At 48.4% G+C, this 25,582-nt stretch overlaps 1 long non-coding RNA gene across 1 annotated transcript in view; it reads right to left on the bottom strand.

The window, feature by feature from the left end:
• Window positions 1–290: 290 nt before the first annotated feature.
• The window catches only part of LOC121160067, a 73,818-nt gene continuing 48,526 nt past the window's right edge, over window positions 291–25,582 (bottom strand). Inside the window, exons 2-5 of the long non-coding RNA XR_005884487.1 lie at window positions 13,464–13,625; window positions 13,101–13,256; window positions 4,911–5,026; window positions 291–431 (exon numbers count right to left, since the gene is read on the bottom strand). This is a non-coding gene — a long non-coding RNA (uncharacterized LOC121160067). The remainder of the gene's footprint in view (window positions 432–4,910; window positions 5,027–13,100; window positions 13,257–13,463; window positions 13,626–25,582) is intronic.

Raw genomic sequence — 25,582 nt, 5'->3', positions numbered from 1 at the left:
ACCTCTGCTGCCATCACCCAGCCATGATCCACCATCAGTCCTCAGCTGTCAGAGCCTGTGCTAGTATGTGTGCTCCCCCTGACTCCCTACACCTGACCATGTCACTGCACATTGCCCTGCCACTTCAGATCTTCCACTGGCCCCATCTCAGTACCCACATCCCCAAGCCAGCTGTGCTCAGCCTCTCTTTACTCTCTGCCCTTGTCCTAACCCTGGTCTCTGTGTGCCCCTCATGCACATGTCTAGAATATGTACACTCCCCAGATACCCAGGGAAGGATTTACTCATCCAGCCAGGATGGAGAATGGAACAATGGGAAGGAGAAGAAAGGAATGATGGGGAAATGTTGGATTTATGTTCAGAAATGGAAGGTTCAAATTCCAGTCCTGCATCGTGACACTGTGTGGTTTTCAATGCCTTGGTTTTCATATCTGTAAAGTATGGACAAACCATCCCTAAATCACGGGCCTGCTGAAGCATACATGAAACTGTAATATGAGAACATTTCATAAGCTCTAAATTCTGCAACATGCAAATGTTAGTTAACGCTGTTAACTTACAAATAATTACATTTCAACAGCCAAAATGCAATTTGGGACTATAATTATGGGGCTTAATTGACTCCATACACAATAAATAACTGAACAATCACTCGAAAATAGAGGCACATGGAAATTCTACAAACCAAATACACTACTCCCTAACTATTAATGCAGACATGCTCTTACATTCTTGTCCATTCAGTCTTCCCCCTGCAAATGACCTTATCCCAGGCTCTGGAAAACTGCAGAGCATGTTAGACAGAAACTTTGGCCAGGTTCTAGGCTTCAGAGATGTATAACTCTGCTGCCCCCCAAAACAGACTTCTTTCCATACCTCACAGCACAATGCGGCCAGTGCGCATAGCAGGTGCTCAGAAAACAGGCTGCTTTTCCCACCCCACAGCACAATGCGGCCAGTGCACACAGCAGGTGTCTAGCAATGCCAAAGGGGCTTCCCTCCAGGGTTCTTCAGGTTCACTATGGCCAAAGCAGCGTTGGCTTTTGCACTTACATCAGCATGCCAATGTTACATTTATTTATTCAAAGCGCAGAATGGCAGACAGACTGAGAGATCTTTTACCCAGTGCCTTGTTCACCAAATGTCCACAACGGCCAGAACTGGAAACCAGTAACTCCATCCTGGTCTCCACACAGGTGGCAAAGATGCTAGTACTTGGGACACTATCTACTGTCTTCCCAGGTATATTAGGAGGAGCTGAATTGGAAGCAAACTAGCTGGGACTCAAACTGGAACTTAATATGGGATGCTAGCATTGCAAACAGCTGAATCTATTGTACCAAATGCACACTGAGCCCACGCGCAGATATTTAGAATCACATCCATAACTATGTGCTCATCCCCTTTTGGGAAAGCATGAAGGTAGAGTTAATGATCAGACAGAAAGAAGTACTTGCAGCAGGTAAAGCCTAACAACGGAGATCAAAGGAGTATGCCAAACATCTCTTCTTTTTCCCCATGGAGAAAACACAAGGAAATAACCTTCCCTTCTCTGCCTCCCTGCCTCTTTGGCCCTTTAGTTTCTGCCGCCCTCTCTGCTGCTCACTGGTGGCACATGAGCTGCACGTGGTAGGGCATCACCAGTTCACTGCTCTTCTGGGTCTGTCTGGACAGACGCTAGGTCACTCTGAGGACTCAGAGTGGCACATCTCCAGCACAACCCTTTCTTCTTGCTGATATCAACCACAGTGGTAGAACTCCTGCCTGCACCAAAGAGGTGAGGGCGTCCTTGCTCACCACTCCACGAAATGTTCAGTCTGCTCCACATCCTAACATAGTCATCTCTTCTTGTAAATTTGCTGATGAATGCTGGCAGGTTGATGCAGATGGATGTCTCAAAGTGGAAGAGCTGCTCCTCTGTGTCCCAGAGGCCACCAGGACTTCAGCAGAGCACAAAGTGAGAACAAAGCCGAACAGCTGCTCTGGACCTAACGGAACTGGCAGCCCTGGCTCAGGAGGCCATCTGACCGCCTGACTCGCCTTCCCTTACTGCTTCATGTGAGAGCAGGAGGAACTGCCTGAGAGATGTGTCCTGGATGACTGCCCCTCAGTTCCCATCTCCCCAGCCCTGGCTCCCAGACCATGAAATCAATGCTGTCAGCAACCTGACTCCCTGAGGCATGTGGACACTCTCAGGAAAACAGCCAAACATCTTAAATTCCTGGTTCCAGCCTTAGCCTCCCAATGACCATGAACAAGCATCTCTGAGAGGCAGGGAATTTGGGTTAAGTGCCACACATGGATACAATCATGTCAAAAACACATCATCATTTTAGAAAAGCTGGAAATATAAAAGAAAATCAGATTCCCTATAAACCTTATGGCCTAAAGGTACTCATTGTGAGCATTGCGCATTTTCCTTCTAGCCTCACACATGTGTGCATTTAAATGTGGCTACACGTACCTGTGTGTATCAATGGACTCCTACAAAGGGTCTCTATAAAGTTGTGGGGAATGAGAACTGTGAAATAATTGTGCATGGACTTCAAAATGTTTTGCACCAAAATAAACTCATCTTTTTTATTTCAATGTTTTTAACAGTAAGTGGAATTTTTTTTTGAAGAACCTTGGTGTGTGTATGTATAGGGATATATAAAAATAGATGGTTTTTATAACCTCTATATGTTGTATCCTTTATGTCTTTATTGACTAATGATGCATCGCTGTATTAAGGTCAATTTTACATGATTACACAAGTCTTTTTTGGGAACTGTTTAGTGTGACATTCTCTGTAACACTGCATCCTAGACTCTTAGTTAAATCATGCAGCGCCGTAAATACCAACGGACTTGCTGGGAATGAAATGTTCATCGCACAGCACGGTATCTGCACGTGCCGGTCCCTGTTTTAGGGTCTGCTGCCTTTGTGACAATCACCAACGCTCCTTATTTTATTCAGCAGCCATTTTACTGGTGCTTTTGTGACATAAAGAAGGTAAAGTCTTCTGCAGTTAAGAGAAAGTGTGTTCCCTCTTCAGGAGTTAAAACCTTATCTTAGTGGTTCACAGGATTCCTTGAACAGATGGGTAATAAATAACTGACTGTTTACATTGTCAGTCAGGCACAACACTGATAGCAAGCTAGAGCATACTACTGCCCCTCCCCTAGGCAGTGCTAGCTCTGGGTGAACCTGTGGCAGGATTCATCTCTGGGTCCCTCCAGGCACCTGCCCACGTGTACTTGCAGAGAGGACCCAAGATCAGAAAGGGAGGCAGGCGGTGAGTACCTAGAGAAGCTTTCAGCCACTGGCCACTGAAGGATGCTCATATTCTAAATCAGACTGTGTGGAATTGATGGCTTGGATGGAGTTCTGGGCTCCTGGCTTCAGCCTGGCCCAACACTGACTGTTGCAGGCAGGCATTCTGGGAATGAACCCAGAGGTACAAGCACTCCCCTTCCCCTCTCCTTCTGCCTTTCAAGATGAAACATAACAAATAAACATTAAGAAAAAGACAGATTTCCAACCCATTGTCTTCTCATTTAGGTAAGAAAGGCTGCACGGCACCAAACACATGTGAAGCCCAGGAAGGGTTTATGCATTTCTCATTGCTGAACTTGACCCTGGGACTCTCAGTCCTGGGTTTCAGAAACCCAACTGATATGGCCTCAAGCAAAATGTAAGGTGTTTTTGTTTATTTGTTTGTTTGTTTTTGGTACACTGAATTAAAAGGTAGAGAAGTGGAACTGTTGCCAGAGCAGGGCTAAGAACATCAAACTTGCTCCTCACCCCCATCACCTTCCATTTTCATTTCTGTGGGTTGCATGTAGGCAGGCATTTCCCATGCAATAACAAGATGGTCCTGAATAGCTCTGGCTATTCCCAACATCTTGAATGAATGGAAAGGGGGCTTCTCTTTCCCAACAGATTTTTCAAAACCTTAGGAACTGAGGAGTGCATCGTGGCACAGCAAGTTAAGCTGCCACTTGGGTGGCACCCCTCCCACATGAATTGCCTGGGATGGAGTTCTGCCTTCACTTCTCACCCAGCCTCCTGTTGAAACACACACCATAGGAGGCAGCAGGGGATGGCTCAAGTACCTGGAACCCTGCTACCCACATGGGAGACCTGAACGCAGTTCCTGGCTCTGGGTTTCAACCTGGCCCAGTCCCAGCTATGGCAGGCATTTAGGGAGTGAACCCGTGAATGGAAATCTCCCTCTCTCTGTCACCCTACCTTTCTAATTAAAATAAATAAACTTTTTTTTTTAAAGCTCAGTGATTGAGTCCCATAACATGGGGTCCTGGCTGGGCTCACTCGCCTCTCTCTAAATCGACTTTGCTCACAGAAAGGGGTAAATCACACAGTCTGAGAGTTGGGAGAACCTGTTTCCCCAGCAGAAAATCAGGCTGCTATATCATAAAAGGAAGATGTTGCTACTTGAAGAAAAAATAAAATGAGAACATGCATCTATCATTCCCCTCTCTAGAGGCTATCCATTCATTATTATCTACCTATTATGTTATTATCGATATACATCATTTCTTCCATTTGTGTGACTTCAACAATCCCCATACCTGACAGGAGGTAATTATACCTAAAACCCAAATCATCCTCTCATCATGGATAACTCAAAATCATGCCCTGAAGACCCACAGTCTTGAGGTCTTGCAGATTCCTCTCAGTGAGGCCTGGTGAACAGTACCATTTTAACATCTTAGAAGCACCATCCCCAAAACACTCAGTGTACAAGAGAAAAGAAGAGATGATATCAGAATTTTCCATTTGGGAATGAGAAGGGGAAACAGCGTACAATCACGGGTCCTTTACCTGCGCCATGCTGTGCTACGAAGACAGCAAGGACACATGCTCTTAGCAACAGGGTGAAGCCCAAGACAACCCTACCCACTTACCTTGGATCTTCTCCTTGAGGGCCACTGTCTCCCATCAGCACAACAGAGAGAGGAGCCTGGAGAGGGTCTGACAGTGGCCCACCTACAGGTGTATGGGTTTGGAGATCGTGGATGGCCTGAGGGATGAACAAGACCCAGGCCCTTGTTAGTCATCCTGGGAGTTTTCAGGCAAAGCAGCTCTCTAAGAAGTCTAGTGCTCAGGACTCTTTCAGTCAATTTGCATCTGGTCATTTCATGGGATATTAACTAGCACATGAGGCCCTGTCCTTCATCTTCTAGACACTGGCCTGAGAGCTCTGTTTCTCTGCAGAGGCCTCAGGTCTCTACCCTTGGCCTCAGGCCTCAGCTGCAGGGTGGGGAGGGGAGCACTTTGTCCCCTAATCAGTGGAATTCAAAACTGGGACCAGAATGGGGAGACTCAAGGCTAATCTGGCTCTTGCCCTGCTGCATAGGATAATTACTGTTCTAATGAGTCACTGGTTTGTTTCCCACAGCCACCTCTATTCTTCCATAGTCTATACTTATAAGACTCTTCAAATTCTTGTTGACATACAGCAGACAAAGAAGTGCAGAATCCTGCAGTTCCAAGCTCCTCCCATGTGATGATACTGATTACAGAGCAGTAAACAACCAGTACCTCCCCAACTGCTGACATTCACAAGCTGGCATGGCCTGGACAAAAAATTAAACCTAAATAACATTCAGTGAACTAGCACAGCAGAAGACAACCTGCTCCCAATCCCCAAACGGGCACCAGCAAGATCAACGAACAAGACAACTCAGCAGTGGGTGACTTATGGTCGGGGGTGGGGAGGGGTGGAATAGGGCAGAAATAAAACAGTTTCAGAACAAACATGAACTCCTTGAATTGGAGTCCTGTCAAAGATTAAAGGTGAGTCATCATTAACCCCAATCTAAGCCTTACATCAGGACAGCAGAAAACCAGAGAAATAAACAGAAGCCCCGACTTAGCCAACATATTGCTGAAACAGCTCAAACCAGGTGAGAGGGTCTCCTGTACCACCCCGTGCCGCCCCAGCCTCTCTCCCACAGAGGCACCACATTCAGCAAGCATATGAAAGAGAGTTAGGAAGGAATGGAGAGAAATGAGTATCCTAAGAAATGGAAAGAAGAATTTGCATGTAACTCAGCCTATTCATCTTCCTAGCTTATATCATACACTTTCACAAAAATAGAACTTGCCAGCCAGGATTAGTCCTGTGGATTAAATCGCCTGCGATCATTGTTCCTGCAGTGAGGAAGGGACCGACAGAAGACAGAAACAGAACTGTGTAGGACTGTGTGTGGAAAAGCCAGTGCCCTCCGCCCCGGGGCCCCATGAGGCAAGGCATCAATTACCCTCGTAAAGGCACTGGTATCTTCCACCCTGACCATTTTCCTGAACCTGCCTCAAATTGGGTCCAGTGCATACAGTGACAAATATTTGTCCTTGGGGCTTTAATTGGTTAGATTTTCTTTTCTGTGACTATTCTTGGTTTTTAAGCCCCTGTTTTCCTATCTGAAATCCTTGGTCTCCTCAGTTCTTTCTTATTGGAAATCTTAACCTTCCTGGGGCTTGTGGTCTGTACCATAGTGTGGGACAGGATTAAAGTGAAGCTCATTCACTACCAGGGTATCAAGTTGCCCCATCAGTGACATCAAAGATCCTAGCTCCCAGAACAAAAACATCACACAGATCTCCAGTACAATCAACACAGGGGCAAAGGGATATATCCTCCAAGCCATGAGGAGCGGAGCTCAAGCAAGAAACACTGGCAAACATGTCCAATGACAAATTCCATTCATTATAGATACCATTTCCTGGGCACCTCCCTCGCATCTCTGAGCCTGGAGTGAGGCAAGTTTCATCACCAAGTCACAGTCATGACTGTCACTTCTTCAGGGCTCACTAAATGCCCAAAGCTGCGCCCAGCGTGCTACAGACTTATCCTGCTGCATTGTCAGAAGAGCCCAGCGCTGCAGTGGGTACTGCTGTTTTTACAAGCAATGAGACAAAGACTGCAGAAGGTCATTCTTGGAGACCATGCATGGTTCCGAGAGATCTAACCCATAGTGCCAACTGTGGCTAACTGCTAACTGCTATCCCCACCCTCCCCCCCACACGAGAAGTGAGAACTGAATTCAGAATCCGAAGGCCAGGGGCTAGCACTCCTTCATGAGTCATCTCTTTGGTGCCGAACACTTGTTTCATATCTCTGAACCCGAGCTTCCTTTTGACAAAAAGAGGCTGGTTCTTCTGCCCCATATTTGTCACAAAGTTGTCACGTGACCACAGATTCCCACCTCAACTTGCAGTCCCCCGCACAGCATTTTATATTCAATAAATGTGGATTAAAGGAACACCGCACCCCAAAGCACTTAGAAAGCTGAGGCATGTCATAAAATACAAGTGTATGATGAGATTCATAAATTGCTGCAGCCCATGGCCACCTATGCTGAGGCCCAGCTCTGCTGCCGTGACCTCCCCAGGAATCCAAGTCCTCAACGGAACACCCCTTGTAGTCTTTCAACTCCAGTAAAGCATCATGCTGAAGGCCCAGCACAGTAGCTTAGCAACTAAAGTCCTTGCCCTGAATGTGCCGCTATCTCATATAGGCGCTGGTTCTAAACTTCCCATTCAGCTCCCCGCTTGTGGCCTGGGAAAACAGTCGAGAACAGCCCAAAGTCTTGGGACCCTGTACCCACATGGGTGACCTGGAAGAGGCTCCAGGCTCCTGGCTTCGGATTGGCTCAGCTCTGCCCAATGCAGCCACTTGGGAAGTAAATCACGGATGGAAGATTTTCCTCTTTGTCTCTCTTCCTCTCTGTGTATCTGACGTCACAATAAAAGTAAATAACCCTTAAAAAAAAAAAAGAATCATGCTGAGTATCCACTCCCCTAGAACAGCTCATGTTCGCCCAAGTTTATGATGAGAGAATTTACTGTGGGACTGATACTGTGGTGTAGTCGGTAGGGTCATTGTCTACAACACTGACTTCTCATATAGGCACCATTTCAAATCTCAGTCATTCCACTTCCAATACAGCTTCTTGCTAATATATCTGAGAAAGCAGTAGAGGACAGCCCAAGACCTTGGGCCCCTGCACCTATATAACAGACCTAAAAGAAGCTCCTGGCTCTTGGCTTTGGCCTGGTCCAGCCCTGTACATTGCAGCCATTTGAGGAGTGAACCCATGAATGGAAGATCTCTCTATCTCTCCTCTATAAGTCTGCCTTTCAAATAAAATTTATAAGTAAGTCTTCAAAAAAAAGTCTGCTGTGTATTCCCGAGCTCCTCACCCTCAGTGTCTCACACCATCCCCTAGGCCTAGCATACACCATCTTAGCATCTTTGCAGGTTGTCATAACATCGTAGTGTTTCTCCAAAGGGAAGAGTTGCTCTAAAACGAAAGGAATAGGTTTGCACTCAAAGAAAATGCTCTGAAAAGCAAGGCACTGGATGTTGATGTAAGGGGATAAGGAAGCCTTAGTGGGGCCACCATAAGCCCAGCCTACAAAGATGCTGCATCTGCCTTCCAGAATCCTGGGTTATGAGACAGCATAGCGTAACTGCCTCCCAGTCAGGCATTAGCTACATACACACACCCCAAGGACCTGAGAACATGGCTCCCCTCTGAGGTGTGCCTACTAGCTGCCCCTACTAGCCTGGCGACTCAGGGCTGCAGGCTCCATGAAGGCTTCTCCCTGCTACCAGACACATCCTCGCTCAGGTCAGAACCAGGACTGGTGAAAGCCCCCCCACACACACACACTCCACAGCCAGAACAGTCATCTGGCCCACTCATTTTGCAGGCTGCTCCAGCTTCAGGGTCCAGGTGAGAGCCCCCACCTCTGCACTCTAAAAAGAGCTCTCGACTTCCCAGTCCCTGGAACACCAGTGGGACTGAGGCAGTGGGTGGAGCCATCTGGCCTATACCTTTGTCTCCTGAAAAAAAATTCGGACGAGGCCCAGGAAGGCCCCCCAGGAGCACTGAACGCCTGCAGACAGATTGTCTGACAGGGATGATGCAACCATGGTAGAGGGTAGGGGAATGTGCTGCAGGGTTTGCAGTCCGCCCCATCTGTTCAGCACTACTCTGGCCATGGAGGCACCGAATAGCTCACCAGCCAGGAGCCATGCTGCCTGAAAGAATCTTTAGGGACAAATCAGACCCTACTGTGTGGGGGGCTACCAAGGGCTTCCACAGGCTCAGAACAAAAGCCAAGACACACATGACCCCTCATGCAGCCCACTGATTCTGAGGTCCAAGAAATTGCCAGCCCTGGCCTTGAGCAGCGCTCAGGACACAAAACGATAGACAAGATACCACGGCTGCCCCCTGCAGGTCACAGGTTCCTGGGCAGCCCATGACTGCAGTTAAATGGGGGGACGCTGAATTGATGGCCAAGAAAGGCTAACTCCAGCTGGACTGTGAAGGGCTTTCTATGCCAAGTCAAAATGCTTACATTTTATCTCTACATTTGTGAGGCACAGGACATGATCCAGCGTGCACAGGAAGAAAATACGAACATGTTTCATCTTCATACAATTAAATATAGGGAAGTCAGCTTTGCTAATATCTACCATGTGCCAGGACTGTCACCGGGATCCCTCATTCGCCGTCACAAGTCATCCAGGCTTCAGAGACATCCCAGCAGGAGGTTGGGCAAAGAGTAGACGTTTCACAGTGGACAGAGCTTGACTGTGGCTCCCTTGAGTGTGACCCGTTACAGACAAGCCTGGATTATGCGAAACTAAGAGAGAACTTAATTTTTAACTAATCTAACTATCCCCCAAACAGAGAAGTGGCTCAAATATTTTTTTCTCCCAAAGAGAAATTGTGTGTGAGATGACTGGCCAAGATGAGAACCTGACAAGTCCCTAGCCACATTAAGAGGGAAAACAACAACAACATAATCAGATCTCACAAATCAGTCAGAGAGTGAGTGAATTACCAAGAAGCTTACTTGAAACACAGCTTTGCATAGACCGGTGATAATAAGGGGTCTGATCCTAATGTAAATTGTGCTCAAGACATTAGCTAATGACAGTAATGAAGCCACTGCAATTAACAAGACATCTAAGAAGCCTGTTTACTTATCTTCACTGAGGTACTTTTTTTCAAATTAATATTTTTGCAGGCTTCATGATGAGCAAAACTCGTTGGTATGGTAATGCAGGTAGAAAAGCACAAACAAATGAGACTTAAGGATGCCTGCTGGGAGTGCACACACAGCACTCTCCACAGCCCACTGCTGGGAAGCCACCCTAGTGAACAATGCAACTCAGAAATGGCCTCAACCCTCATCCAGGCCCTACTGCTCTTTCTGAACACGTCTTTAGCTTTCACCCCCAACGACAGACAGAAAAACACTCAAACAGAGGCTCTCGGGAGCTGGTATTGTGTGGCAGAGACTAAAGGCACCTCCTGGGACAGCTACATGTGTTTCAGAGCATCAGCTGCCCATGCTCAGGAGCTGTCACCTGCTCCTGTGTGCTGAGAGGCACCAGGGGATGAGGACGTGCGTGGTTGGGCCCTGCCACCAACATGGCAGACCCAGATGGACTCTGGGCTCTTGGCTTTGGCCTGGTCCAGCCCTAGTTGCTGTAGGCACTGGGGGAGCAAATCACCAGATGGAAGAGATCCCTTTCTCTCCCTCTTTTATACTCTCCCTCTCTCGCTCTACCTTCCAAATAGATGAAAATAAATATTTCTTTAAAAGATTTCAAAACACAGAGGGGAAATGGCTGCCTTCTTCCAGCTTCGTCAAAAAACACTGATCCTTCCAATCCAGCTCACTGTTAGTGCTCCTGGAAAAGCAGCAGAAAATGGTTGGAGTGCTTGGACCCTTGCTCCTATATGGTGACCTGGAAGGAGTTCCAGCCTCTTGTTTTGGTCTGTCTCAGATCTGGCTTTACAGCCATTTGCGGAGTGAACCAGCAGATAAAAGGTTTCTCTCTGTCTCTGTCTCTCTCAGAGTATATGTCTATCTATAATCCTTCCTTTCAAATAAATTTTAAAAAAAAAATTTTTAAGATGCCAATAGGAGACCATCGTGGCACAACAAGTTGAGCCACAGCCTGTGGCACTGGCATCCTACATGGGTGCCAGGCCTCCAAGCACTCAAAGGGATACCTCCTGTGTCTTCCCACTCCAATAGGGAATCCTGCTGGGTCTCCACTCCCCTGGGACAGCTCCAGATCATCCAGGTTTGTGATGAAAGAGTCTGGAGGGACCAGCACTACAATAAGCATAGCCAGTAGGGCCACCACCCGCAACACCAACACCCCATACAGATGAGTCAAGCTGTTCCACTTTTTTTTTTAAGATTTATTTATTTTTACTGGAAAGGCAGATATACAGAGAGAAGGAGAGATAGAAAGAAAGATCTTCCATCCACTGATTCACACCCCAAGCAGCCACAATGGTTGGAGCTAAGCTGATCCAAAGCCAGGAGCCAGGAGCCAGAAACCTCTTCTGGGTCTCCCACGCGGGCCCAGGGTCGCAAGGCTTTGGGCGCCCATATGGGATTCTGGATCTTTCAAGGCAAGGACTTTAGCCATTACGTTATCGTGCTGGCCCACTGCTCCACTTCCCATCCAGCCCCTGGCTGATGAACCTGGGAAAGTAGTGGAGGATGGTCCAGCTACTTGGACTCTGCAACCCACATGGGAGACCGATATGAAGGTCCTGGGCCAGCACTCACTATTGTGTCCATTTGGAGAGAGAACCAACAGGTGAAGACTTTCTCTCTCTCTCTTTCTCTCTAATTCTGCCTTTCAGGTAAATAAATAAGGGGTCAGTACCGTCACATAGTAAACTAAACTTCTACCAATAGCACTGGCATCCTATATAGGTGCTGCTTTGAGTCCCAGTTACTTTACTTCCCATGCACTTCCTAGTTAAGATCAGGGAAAGCAGCAGAGGATGGCTCAAGTCCTTGAGTCAATGTGGGAGACCTGGAAGCAACTCCATAGTTCTGGCTTCAGATGAACTCAACTCTGGTCACTACAGTCATTTAAGGAGTAAACCAGCAGGTGGAGGACCTCTCTCTCCTTTCTCTTTGTCTTTCTCTCTGTAACTTCACCTTTCAAATAAAAATAAAATAAAACAAAGCTTTAAAACTAAATAAATTGGGGCCCAGCATTATAGCGTAGCGGTTAAAGTCCTCACCTTGATATGCCGGGATCTCCTATGGGTACTGATGCTAGTCCTGGCAACCCTGCTTCCTGTCCAGCTCCCTGCTTGTGGCCTGGGAAAACAGTCAAGGATGGCCCAGGGCTTTGGGATCCTGCATCCAGGAGAGAGACCCAGAGGAAGTTCCTGGCTCCTGGCTTCGGATTGGCTCAGCTCCAGCCATTGCAGCCACTTGGGGAGTGAACCACCAGACAGAAGATCTTCCTCTTTGTCTCTCCTCTTCTCTATATATCTACCTTTCCAATAAAAATAAATAAACTTTAAAAAAAAAAACAAAATAAATAAATGTTTTTTTAAAAAAGATTATTTTTATATTAGCTGATCCAAAGCCAGGAGCCAGGAGCTTCTTCCAGGTCTCCCACACAGATGTAGGGTCCCAAGGCTTTGGGCCATGCTTGACTACTTTCCCAGGCCACAAACAGAGAACCGGATGGAAAGTGGAGCAGTTGAGACATGAACCAGCACCCATATGGGATCCCATGCTCGCTAAGGGAGGATTAGCCAATTGAGTCATTGTCCTGAGCTCAAATAAAAAAATATATATATATATATATTTTAATGCCAGTGGACTACTGTTTTTAAACACAACAACAAGGAGTACGTAGCAATAACAACATATGAGAGAAACCTATACTAGCAGATCCTTGTCTTGTGCCGGGGCCTGAAATTCTGTGATGATTCTTGTCTCATACACATACAAACTAAAGTACTGTAAAGTCCTTCCAGTAGATCACAGGAGGCAAAGCAGCGCATCCCAGCTCTGACAGACCGTCTGCCTCTCCTGCACTCTGGCCTGATTTATGATGAACGAGGTGGCTTTTTGCCCTGACAGCTTCTGCCGCCGTTGGAGGCAAGGTCAGGGTTAGAGTTCTATTTGTTTGTTGCTTTAATAAATAATGCTCTCCGTTGCCACGCCACTGTGGGAATCTAAACAGCTTACAGAAAGGGTGGTGAGCTAGCAGACTATCAGGAACTGTCGCTGTCACTCACCCGGACTCCAGCCTCTCCAGCACAACTGTGTGGGTTTGGTGCCCCCTGCTGTCCCTTTCTCTTTTCTGCCAGAGGCGGACATACCGTCCATGGAGGCTCAGGTCACCAGCAGCAGCCTGTGACAGCTGGGAGAGCCACAGTCTTGCAGAAACGCATCTGAAAAGTGAACAGCATGTGACTCAAGACAACAAGGAAAACAAATCCAACAAGGCAGTTCTGAGTCTCCCCCTCCCACCTATCACTCTGAATTCTTGTGCAACCAGAGGGACAGCAGCAGGACCTGGGAGGGACAATGTACCAGCCTCCTCATCGGGGCAACTGTCTTCTGCGTGCCCTGGAAACACGCCTGGCGTTGGTACCTACCCTTCAGTGCATCTCAGCTGACACTGGGAAACAGGCCCAGTCATTTCCATCATTTCTTCAAGAAGCAAGTGCTAAGCCTCTCCACCAAGCCATGAGGCTCCAATCACGGCACAGAGGGCCATAGGCTTGGGACACAGGCCCTGCTCTCAAATGCCTTTCTGCCTAGAGAGCAGGGAAAAAAGAGAGAAAATGACATACTATGGTTAATAACATGAGCTGCCATTTATCGATCCTGCCACTCTGTCATGATTTCCAAGGTTAACAGCAACCTAGAGGCTAACAATTACCATGGTACAGATGGACACAGGACACCTCAGCAGGGGCAGGCCTCCAGCCTGGCCAAGCTCCCTGCTCTGTAGCTTGGTCTGCTGCACACATGGGTAAAACTGATCCATCTAATCGATACACACACACACACACACACACACACACACACACACACACACGGCTGCACAAGCAAGGGAAGCCTCTCACACCACGGGCCTGGGCATGAGGGGCGTGGGGTGGCATGGGGTGAGGGCGAGACAGTGTCTTACTTCATTTGCTTCAAAAACAAACAACATTTGGGCTGACATTGTGGCACAGCAAGTTAAACCTCTGCCTATGGCACTGGTATCCCAGACAGGTGCTGATTCAAGTCTGGGCTGCCTCATTTCCAACACAATTCCATGCCAATAGTCTGGAATAGCAGCAGAAGAGAGCCCAAGATGACCAGAAGTTCCCAGCTCCTGGCTCTGGACCAATCCAGCTCCAGCCATTGGAGGCATCTGGGGGTGAACCAGGACATGGACAACATCTCCCTGTGTCTCTCTCGCTAATAAATCTTAAAAGCAAAGCAAAGCAAAAAGATTTAAGGCTCACAAATATCTCATAGAATTATGTGAGAAAAATACTGTTAAATGCTAATGAAATTATTCATTGTAAAAACTGCCAATATTTGCTCATTTGGGTAGGTGAATACACGGTTTTTCATTATCTTATTCTCAGTAGAATCCTCTGTAGTTTTCAAAATTCTCCTAAAGTATATATTTTTAAGAAGAGACAGACACTGGGAAGAAATGAGTGTTCTCCAAGGATCTGAATGTGAAATCAGAAACAGCAGTTTGCCCACTTAACAATCACACAGGAGCCTGCCTAGGAACCCACTCGCGTATTCAGCAGCTCGCATCTGGGGATCTCTGGGTGCTTCACAAACACCAATTAACTGCTCCTGTTGCTCCCTGCAAGATGGAGGTGTGTTCTGCAGACTGTTAAATGGAGTTCTGGGAAAGCCAAGTGTCTGATCTCACATTGCACTGTGAGTTAGAGACTGAGCTGAAAACATAACTTTACAAGCAAGACACTCAGCCCCGTGGCTCAGCCACGGCTACGAAGGCGTCTCATAGAGCTGAGGCGACCTCACCTCCACCCCCACAACACTCATCCCCTCATCTTTGATTTAACACGTCCAGCCAGGTTTTTCTAGAAGGAATGAAATCTCTCCCCTTCCCCTTCCTGTCTTCCACCACTCAGGAGACACAGCCTGGGGTCAGTATCAGAGCCAGCACAGCAACTGTGTACTTCACTTTTCTCAGGAGTGAGCACTCTCCTTAGGACGCCCACATCTCACACAGGAGGGTCTGGGGTCTGTCTTTCTGATTCCCACTCCCTGCTAATGCCCACCCAGGGAGCCAGGAGACGACCCTTGGATGTCATCCACCCACGTGGGACATCAGGAAGGAGTTCCTCGTTCCTGGCTTCCACCTGGTTTGCAGGAATTTGGGGGAAATGAACCTGCCAATGGAAGAGAGAGAGAGAGAGCCAAATAAAATGAAAATAAATAAATCAGAACTAAAATGCAAGCAACAGCAAATCCCCTTTTGGAGCAAACTCTTTCTATCGTGTGATCCTGGAGCTCAATTCCTCTTTGAGCACCTCTAGGCTGTCCACATGATTCCCAAGGCATCTAGGCCAAGGGCTGACCCAGACACTCACAAGGTGCCAGCCTGATCAGTCTCCTAACTGGCCTCCATAGTTTCCAGCTACTGGTGGTGATATCCTACATGGCCATGTCATGTGGCCGCTGAAAACAGGACCACCACACTGGAGGAGAGCTAAAGTCCTTCGCAGAGAGTATGGGACAACCGGGACCCCCTCCTCCTCTGTTCCCCCTCCTGGAAACAGAAGCCCATGGTGGTCAGCAAAGAAGAAGGGGCTGATGTTCAGTCACCAAGTATAAACAAGGTAGGATTAGAACCCAGGGCCAGCAGTGAAACTGAGAGGACCTCACAGGAAGTGAGTTGAGAAAAGGTCTGATATCTGCCCACAGCAAGTGGCCTAACTGGCACCCTCTCTGGGTCCTGTGGGCAAAGGCAGCAAGGCATTCGGGAGGACACACCACAGCCTCCCAAGGGGGAGGGGCTTTCCCAGGTGGGGCAGCCACGCCTTGCTGGTACAGTCCCCTGGGACCCTGAGGAAGGAAGGACCCTGCTGTGGAAAAGCTAAAGAGCCAGGTTGAAGCACCAGCATGATGCAAGCTCCCTCGAGCTGTGGGACACAGAAGGCCAGAGCCTGGGGAGCAGGGAAGTCTGCCTGCGGCGCCCACATCCCATATGGGAGTGCCTGAGTTTGAGTCTCAGCTTCAGCTGTCTGCTAATGTGCATCCTGGGACACTGTAGATCCCAATCCAAACCTTTTGTCTCTGGCACCTGTGTCAGCCAGGAAACGTTCCCAGCTCCTGGCTGCAGCCTGGCCCAGGCCCTGGCTATTGTGGACAGTTGGAGAATGAACCGGTGGATGGAAAGTGTCTCTGTGACTCTCTTTTTGTTTCTGCTTTTCAAATAAGTGAACACAACATAAAATTTAAAGAAAGAAAGAGGAAAGAAGGAAGGAAGGAAGGAAGGAAGGAAGGAAAGAAAAAGAAAGAAAGAAAGAAAGAAAGAAAGAAAGAAAGAAAGAAAGAAAGAAAGAAAGAAAGAAAGAAAGAAAGAAAGAAAGAAAGAAAGAAAGAAAGAAAGAAAGAAAGAAAGAAAGAAAGGTAGATTGATTCAGGCCAGAAACTGAGAGTGAGTGTCCTGGTAACAGGCCTACATGTCCCCACCCTACCCCCACCTCCTGAGTTTGGGTTCATCTGTGGCCAAGAGGGAGCCTAGAGGCACCCCTGGGAAGCCATGCACCAGGTCAGGGTATGTTACAGGAGCTACTCTGGCAGCTGCCACGGGGCAAGGAAGAGGATGACAACAAGAGTCCAAGGCAGGATAAGTCGGGAGAGGGGCCTGAATGGACCTGGGCACTGGGTTTCCTACAAGGGCTGAGGATATGAACAAGAGGCAAGCGTGGAGCTGAAGGAGACAGCAGAAACTGCAGGGAAAACTCACGGATACAAAGCTGGGTTTGTATTTACCACACAGTGCAGCAGACAGAACTGGTTACTCCTCTCAACACATTTTACCTTCAGGTTTTGCTAAGCTGTGAGTCAGACTTAGCCACAAAAATCTTACATGGTGGCCCTGATCAACAGGTTAATTCTCTACTTGCAAGCACCAGTATCCCATATGAGTGCCAGTTTGTGTCCCAGCTGCTCCACTTCCCATCTAGCCTCCCTGTGTATGGCCTGGGAAAGCAGGAGTGAACCATCAGATGGAAGATTCTTTCTGCCTCTCCTTCTCTCCGTAAAACTGTCTTTTCAATAAAAATAAATATTTTTAAAAATCGTATTAATCTTTGAACCTCCAGGGCCTAACACTGTACCTTCTCCCTATTAAAAGGTGCCAAATAAACAAGATATGATTGGCTAGAATGCAGAAATATTTATAACTATAAATAGCAGAGCTGATGATGCTTCATCTGAACTGCTTGGAGACAGAGGTGTTTCAGATTCCACAATTTCTTGGCTTTTTTTTAATATTTGCATAGAAAATGAAATAATCCAAAATCCAAAAGTTTTGAGTGTGCTGTTGGCACTAAGCTTCCAATTTTGGAGTATTTCAGATTTCTCGGCTTTCAGAGTTCTGCTGACATGCGATGATGACTAATCCTACTGGGTTAGTGCAAGGAGCTGCAAGTTACCATCAAAGCATATTTTATAGGCTGCATTCAATATGAAGTTGTTGAGGTTTTATAAGAGGGAGAGAGCCATTTGAATCAGAGCTATCCTTGGGAAAACTAAACTCTCCAAGATGTGCTTAATGGGTTCAAGCAGGGAGCAACTAGTAGCGAGGTCAGGAAAGCTGCATCCATGTTTCATCTTAAACAGTTTCTGCCCGGAGTGTCACTAGTGGTCCACGGCCGCATTCTACAGGCTGTAAGCTAACTCGCTTCCTAACCATTAAGTGAAAAAAAAAAAAAATCACATCTTAGGGATTTCAATTAAGTCAGACACACATGCAGTATAAAGGCAAACTGTGCTATTCGGATCCAAATATTTCCATCTTTGCTGCTAGCATCACCTCCTTCAGATGCCAAAAACCTCCTCAGCTCCCCCAGAGTGGAGCCTGTGCCACGCTGAGTACGAAAAGGCCCACATCTGGCTTGAATGATCATTGTCCATAGAAAGAAACTTATCTCCAGAACTGGAGAAGGAAAAGTTTGTTTCAGGGGAACAAAGAAAAAGATGCATTTTATCTCAAGCCATCTTGCTTCAATTTTATAAATTTCCCCCCTGCCAAACACATTTCAGGCCAAGTTTCTTACAAAGTTCACATGTCCCAGAAAACGGGACTCCCAAAAGAAAATGCCTCCTATGGATCACCCTGGTTTGGCAGATTGCCTCTCCTGATAACCAGTAAAACAGACTCTGCTCTCAGAGGGGAAAGCCTGCAAAACAACCAAGCAGTGGTCCACGCTACTCAGAACAGCTGAGCATCGCCTGAGCACGTGGAATATGGAAAAACAACACTCCCGAGCAGGGACCGGGACCAGTTTGCGTTCACATCACTACAGTGCCTTGTGCAGAGTCCACGTTTCTACATGTGAACACACACTTGCATATGACCAGGTTTATGAAACATCTCAATTCCTGAGGTACAGCCCGGGAGAAGGCATTCCATTCATTTTCAGAGTAAGGTGTTTAGCTGCAAGTGGACAAGTAGCCTGCACAACAGATTGCAACCCTGGGGAAAGTTACAAGCAGCCAGCTAGCACAACAGCGAGGTCACACCCAGACAGCTCTTAGGTGACACAGGAGGGCCTAGGTGGCCGACATAGCTGAAGCAAATACGGGAAGATTGTTACCCAGCAGTGCTCAGCCAATGAGCAACTGGGGAGGGGCCTGTGTGCCAGGAAATACATCACTTGGTGAAACTGCACCGGCTGTGCCCGCCTGCCCACCAAGAACCCTCTCTTGCAAGATCATTAATGAACTCTCCCTTTGTACTTCGCGAGCCTGATCCATCCTCAGAGTGGAAGGGGACGCTATTCCTCACATAATCATCAATATGTCTCCCTACTATGGAAAATTTGTGGGGTTTCTGCCAATCCTCAGGAGTCCAACCACAGAACACGACACCATGCGCCTGACACACTGTGTTAGTGCAGCAGAGATGAGGGTGAGTTTCGGAGCTTGGACTGTGTTATGCTCAATGCCTTTCGGTTTAACTGTGAACCTCTGGCTGGCAACTAATGCTGCTGCATCAAATACCATGTTACATGTGCAAGTATATGTACATGTATGTATACATTATGTGTTATAGACATTCGTTTTCTATAACACACACATATATACACATCAAAGAAAGGCACAGATACAGGCAGATTTAATATTTAAATATAAGTGATTATATGCCAGGCACTATTTTGATCACTTTAAAAGTATTCACTCATTTAATACAATGTTTATAATCCCAGAATGAAACTGCTTTTTATTATCCTCATGAACAACTTTATCTGAGACATGGAGAAGGTGCATGACTATTACATGACACAGAGTTAAGATTAGAACTGAGAGGGCCCGGCGCCGTGGCCTAGTGGCTAAAGTCCTCACCTTGAATGTACCAGGATCCCATATGGGCGCTGGTTGTAATCCCAGCAGCTCCACTTCCCATCCAGCTCCCTGTTTGTGGCCTGGGAGAGCAGTCAAGGACGGCCCAATGCTTTGGGCTCCTGCACCCACGTGGGAGACCTGGAGGAAGTTCCTGGTTCCCAGCTTCGGATTGGCGTAGCACCGGCCGTTGCATTCACTTGTCTGTCTCTCCTCCTTTCTCTCCTCCTTTCTGTATATCTGACTTTGTAATAAAAATAAATAAATATTTTTTTAAAAAAAGATGAGAACTGAGAGTCGGGTGTTTGGTGGAGCAGTAAAATTGGTTAAGTTGCACCTCGGGAGCCCTGCATCTTGCACCTGACAGGCAGCAGGTGGTGGCTCAAGCACTGGGGCCCCTGCCAGTCATATGGGAGACCTGGTGGAATTCCTGGCTTCAGCTAGCCCCAGCTCTGGCTTATTGTGGGCATTTGGGAAGTGACCCAGTATAAGGAAGACCTATGCTTGCCTATCTGCCTTTCAAATAAAATGAAAATATGAGGTGTTTTTTTTAAAAAATATATTTATTTTATTGGAAAGGTAGATGTACAGAGAGGAGGAGAGACAGAGAGGAAGATCTTCCGTCCAATGGTTCACTCCCCAAGCAGACGCAACGGCTGGAGCTGAGCCGATCCGAAGCCAGGAGCCTCTTCCGGGTCTCCCACACGGGTGCAGGGTCCCAAAGCTTTGGACCATCCTTGACTGATTTCCCAGGCCACAAGCAGGGAGCTGGATGGTAAGTGGAGCTGCTGGGATTAGAACCAGCACCCATATGGGATCCCGGAGCGTTCAAGGCAAGGACTTTAACCATTATGCTATCATGCTGGGCCTGAAAATATGAGTTTTTAAAAGTGAAAAAATAAAAAGTACTTGATCTGTATCTTTTTGTTAAAGATTTATTTATTTTTATTAGAGTATCAGATATACAGAGAGGAAGAAAGACAGAGAAGATCTTCCGTCCACTGGCTCACTCTCCAGGTGACTACAACAGCCAGGGCTGAGCTAAGCTGATCCAAAGCCAGGAGCCAGGAGCTTCTTCTAGGTCTCTCATGCAGGTACAGGGTCCCAAGGCTTTGGGACATCCTCAACTGCTTTCCCAAGCCATATGCAGAGAGCTGGATGGGAAGCAGGACTGCCAGGATTAGAACTGGTGGCCATATGGAATCTTGGCAAGTGCAAAGTGAGGACCTTAGCTGCTAGGCTACCGCACCAGGTCCTCAGTCTGTATCTTAAAGGTAATATCAGACCTCACACATCTTTCCCAGGTTGCTATAATTCTCTATTTAATTTATACTCCAATTCAAGGGATATGCAGGGGCTTCAAAAAACCCAGAGAAAATTCAGATTATTTTTAAATTCACCTTTCCTTGGACTTTTCGAAGCCCCATGACATGCACCTGTGGCTATGACTTTGAGCAGCGTGCTTCTCTAGCGTTATGAGTAAGAACACTGCTCAAGCAGCTGGTGGGTTGCCGGAGAATCAAGCCACCGTCACACTCCCCCAAGCCCAGTGCTGGCCATCACCTAACTGCCTCGAATCCCAGGAAGAAAAGGGCCTCATACAAAAACAACCAATTCAGTTTCTGGCTCCCCTCTGTTCTCATGTTCTTACCCAAAAGGTTTAACTAGAGACAAAGCAATCTCGGTCCTCATTTACCCTTCCCCCCTTCCATATGTACAACCGAGTAACCCAGGAACACACAAAAGCAGCAAAGCCACTACTGGCCACAGACCTTGGGCTACTGTGGCCAGGAGCAGGGCAGAAAGAGCAAAGTCGTGGTGCCTGGCAGAGGGGCCCAGCAGCCCGAAGCAGGGGCGAGACAAGCCTGAACATGCTAGCTTCCCTCCTTTGCCCAACTCTCCTACATGACAGGGCTCTTTAGACAAAGAGGAGTGTCTGTGTGTGTGACTGAGTGTGACTGCGTGTGCTGAATGAGAATGAGGACCTTGCCCTGGTGCCTCTGGCCGCCACCATGTCGCTGCCAAATTTCGGGGTTTAAGGAATTCCCGAGAGGGGTTTATGCCGCACGGGCCCCCCACCCACCAAACACCCCCGGCCAGGGATTCAGTCTTTCAAAATCCCCATAGTTCAAAATTCTAGAAAAGTGAGATTATTTTTAAACCAGAAAACTGCCTGTGGACCTTGGGCACCAAAATCAGCCCGCACTCTGGCACCCTTTCCAGCTGAGGGGAGGGGCAGGAGCACTCTTAGGATGACAAACAAGATGAAGCCTCCGGGCCAATCATCTCAAGAGAAACAGTCAAAGCCGCTGTGCCGCAGGTCCAGGGATCAAAGTGCTGCTTCGGTGAAAGCTCTGGCCGGCTCCAGGTGCTCTGCGCCTCCCCCTTTTTTTCTTTTTGTAATCCACTGGCATTTTACCAAGTTAGCTGAACACTAAGGGTTGGTATGCTGTGGGGGTAAACCACAAATAAAACTAAAATGTAGAATCTGTCTGCAAAAACAGTGAAACTGAAAGGTATGACAATGGAAAAACAACGAAATAAGATCTGGGCTTCAGACAGACCTGACTTGGACTCCCTTCTCTAGCAGTGGCACTATCCAGGTCATGTTCATCTCTCTTGAGCCCTAAGATTTTCTCACTGGTAAAATGAGGCTAGGATAATTATGCCTGCCCCAGGAATTTGATTTTCTTGCGAAAGTTTAAAGAAGATAACACGTGGAATTGCGCAATGCCATGTAGGATAGGTGTTCAATAAAAAGAAGTTCTTCCTGGTGAAAGGGAAGAGCAATATGGCAGCATTGCAACCCAACACCATTCTGCAAAGATCGTTTAACCCAGACTGGGGGGAGGGTTCTTCCCCAGGCACTTCACTGTGAACCCAAGATGAGAGGTCTTCAAAAAGTGTGTGGAAAATGCATGTTTTGAAAAAAGAAAAAGCATGGGTTTCAAAAATTTTGCACCAAAAAAACCCTCTTTTAATGCAGATACTCTCATACTTGCACATGAGAGTTCGTGTTATGATAAGAAAAGCTAAGACATAAACTGCTTTTAAACAGCTTACAATCAAGGCAGGGAGGCAAAATGTCCATATTAAACACTCAATGGTGTTATAAATAAATAAATAAATCCCGAGCCTGCTGTAAGCACCTGTCATGTGTCGAGCCTCCAGTTGGAACAGGCTGCATCTGATCCTGCTAACAATCCAAGGAGGTGGTTGTTGCAGTTTCCCATTTCCCAGATAGGTAAACTGAGGCTTAGCAAAGTTAAACCACTCGCCCAAGGTCACAGAGCTCATCTGTGGGGCTTTGAATTGGAGCTGTCTGGATCCATAGGCACCAGCATGTGGGCAAAAGATTAAGGTGGGGCTGGGCTGTTAACATGAGACTTCAGAGTTGGATTCCAAAGAAAAGAAATTGGATTTGGAATGGCAGAAGGGAGGGGCTGGGAGGCACAGGGAGCAGTCCCTGAAGGAAGAGGCAGAAGGGACCATCCTTGGGGGAGACAAACCGGAGCAGGATGGTTTTAACCTGTCCTGCCTGGGGCCCAGAACTCCATCGGGTCCACCTGTCCATGCTGTCCTACTTAAAGCAAGGACATGCTGCAGTTTACACAATGCACGCACAATACCAGCCTGTGCGGTGATGTCAGCAGGCCACCTTTCCCCACCAGCGTGAGGGGAGAGCTGGTCCAGGCTGCTTCCCCTCAGCATCTCCCCACGACACAGCAGAGGCCAAGGCTGGCTGAGCCAGGTCTACCTCCCCGGAGGCAGGATTCTGAAGCCTGCAGCCCTCTGAGCAACCTCAGGACACGGCAGGGCAAGCACCTGTGCCCATTTTTCAGAGGAAGAAACCCAAGTCCAAAAAACAGAGAGGAACCTTCAGTAGTTCACTAATAATTAAACAAGATGACACTGAGTCCTGGCCCCACCCCACCCCGCCCCTGTTTGCCTGCCCGCCGAGCCCCTTGTTATTCCACAGAGCTGGCACAGAGGGCTGGGCCGGGCTTCCTGTCTATCTCGCGGCCACAGCTGTCCCGTCGCCAGGGAGAGCCGCCCGCCCCTCCCGTCCTGGGAGGGCTCCCCCCTGCTAAACAGCCGGGGCTGCCGAGTGCCGCCCAGGGTTGTGCGAGGATAAGATTAGGAGAGGCGGGGCAGTGAGGCTAGACCAGCTCCCACACCAGGGCTCCCCAGGGCCTCTGCTCCAGGCCGTGGGCTTACCCCTGGACCGGGCACTGGGCCCCCAGGCTGCCCCTCGGGTCACAATAGAAGGAACAAGGGAAATGAAAGGGAGGAGGCTGACAGAGACAAAGGGCTGGAAGAAGAATCCACAGGAGGGAAAGTGGAAGAAAGAGGGAGGAAGGGAGCCCTTCCCCGGCTGGCTCTGAGTGGGGTGGACATTCCGGCCCAGGCTCCGTGCAAGCCAGGCTCGTGGCGAATCGCATTCCACACAGCTCTAGTGCGCTGGGCTCTAAAGAGCGCCTTGGATTTCACCACAAAGTCAAGGCCATCTCACCTCCTCCCCACCCCGCAGGCTCCGGGGCCCCACCTCTCCCTGGGGCTGCTCTCTGCCTGGCTCCCAGCGGCTCTTGGGCTCTTCGCTCGCCGTCCCTCCCCCTGCACCGCACCTGAGCCCGACTTGCAGCAGAAGCCTCCAGCCCACACTCTGGCACCGTCTTCCTAGGCCTTGCCTTCAACCTCTCCATCTTTCTGGCTCTGTCCCTCGCCATTCATACGGTGTCTAAACCCGCCGCTTCCTTTCCGTGGTTAGAGAAGGGATAAAGGCTTTCCTTTGTGTTTGCCAAGGTTTCAATGACTTCTGAACACACCAGGCGGGGGGGTGGGGGGCAGGAAAGGGCTACAGTAGTCTTTTTTTCCAGATGATTGTTTATGTAAAACTTGGCAGGGCCTGGCAGTAGCGGCTCACTGGGGAAGGAACCCCCTCACCTGCCCACCCGCCCACCTGCCCCTGCCTCTGTCCCCGCCCCCGCCCTTCCCCGCCACCGCTCCCCAAGGCTGGGCAGCCTGGGCAGGGTGCTTCCTTGTGCTCACCAGAGCCAAGACCTCTGCACGGAAGAAGCTTTCAACTCCAGCCATCTGGCTGTGCCTGTCAGCAGACTCTGGCTTCTCTGTCCTTGGCCATGGCCGCAAACCCACTCCCCTACCCCAGCTCTATCCCCTTGAAATTTCCCTAGGGCACCACCCCAGAGAACCAGCCCTGCTCTCACCCAGCATCCGGGACCACAGTCTCACAGGACTGACTTTGTCCTACCAGTTGTCAGTGGGCTTCTAAGTTCCATTTCCTTGGTCCAGTACAATGACTCTGAAGATCCCAAGAAGGCAAGGGCCTTGGTCTCCAGGTGCCACACTACAGCCACCCTCCTGGATTCTGTCCTAAAGGAAGGCTTTTTGGTAAGACTTCCCCCAACAAGGCCAGAGCTTCCTCGGGGCACCAGCCCCTGTCTCCCCCACCCCCTCCACTCTTCACCCCTCCATGGAGCCCCTGATGCTGCTCAGGAACTGCAGCCCCAGCTCCTTGCCCTCCACCCTACCTTGCCACAATCCCTCTTCAGAAAATCACCTCTAATAGGGACGCATCCTTCGGCAAAGTGTCAGGGTGCAAACAAATGTCTGTGTAAAACACCACAATGCTGAAAAACATACATTTAACAATCCAAAGAATACTAGATTCAAGCCTCCATGCTGCCATCCACTAACTATGCAATCTTGAGCAATTCATTCACTTCTAGCACTTTTTTCAAGATTTATTTATTTTTATTGGAAAGTCAGAGATACAGAGAGGAAGAGAGACAGAGAGGAAGATCTTTTATCCAATGATTCACTCCCCAAGCAGCCGCAATGGCCAGAACTGAGCCAACCCAAAGCCAGGAGCCTGGAGTCTCTTCCAAGTCTCCCACGCAGATGCAGGGCCCCAAAGCTTTGGGCCATCCTCGACTGCTTTCCCAGGCCACAAGCAGGGAGCTGGATGGGAAGCAGGGCTGCCAGGACTAGAACTGGTGCCTATATAGGATCCCGGTGCATGTAAGGTGAGGACCTTAACCGCTAGGCTACCACACTGGGCCCGCTTCTAGCACTTTTTAAGACAATGCTTATTTATTCATTTATCTAGGAGGCAGAGAGACAAAAATCACTTGACTTTCCGGTT

The sequence above is a fragment of the Ochotona curzoniae genome, unplaced genomic scaffold, assembly GCF_017591425.1.
Source record: "Ochotona curzoniae isolate NIBS_2020 unplaced genomic scaffold, NIBS_Ocur_1.0 contig_430, whole genome shotgun sequence".
Classification (NCBI taxonomy): Eukaryota; Metazoa; Chordata; class Mammalia; order Lagomorpha; family Ochotonidae; genus Ochotona; species Ochotona curzoniae.
Note: the sequence above shows the minus strand (reverse complement) of the source record. Positions and strands in the feature narration are given on the sequence as shown.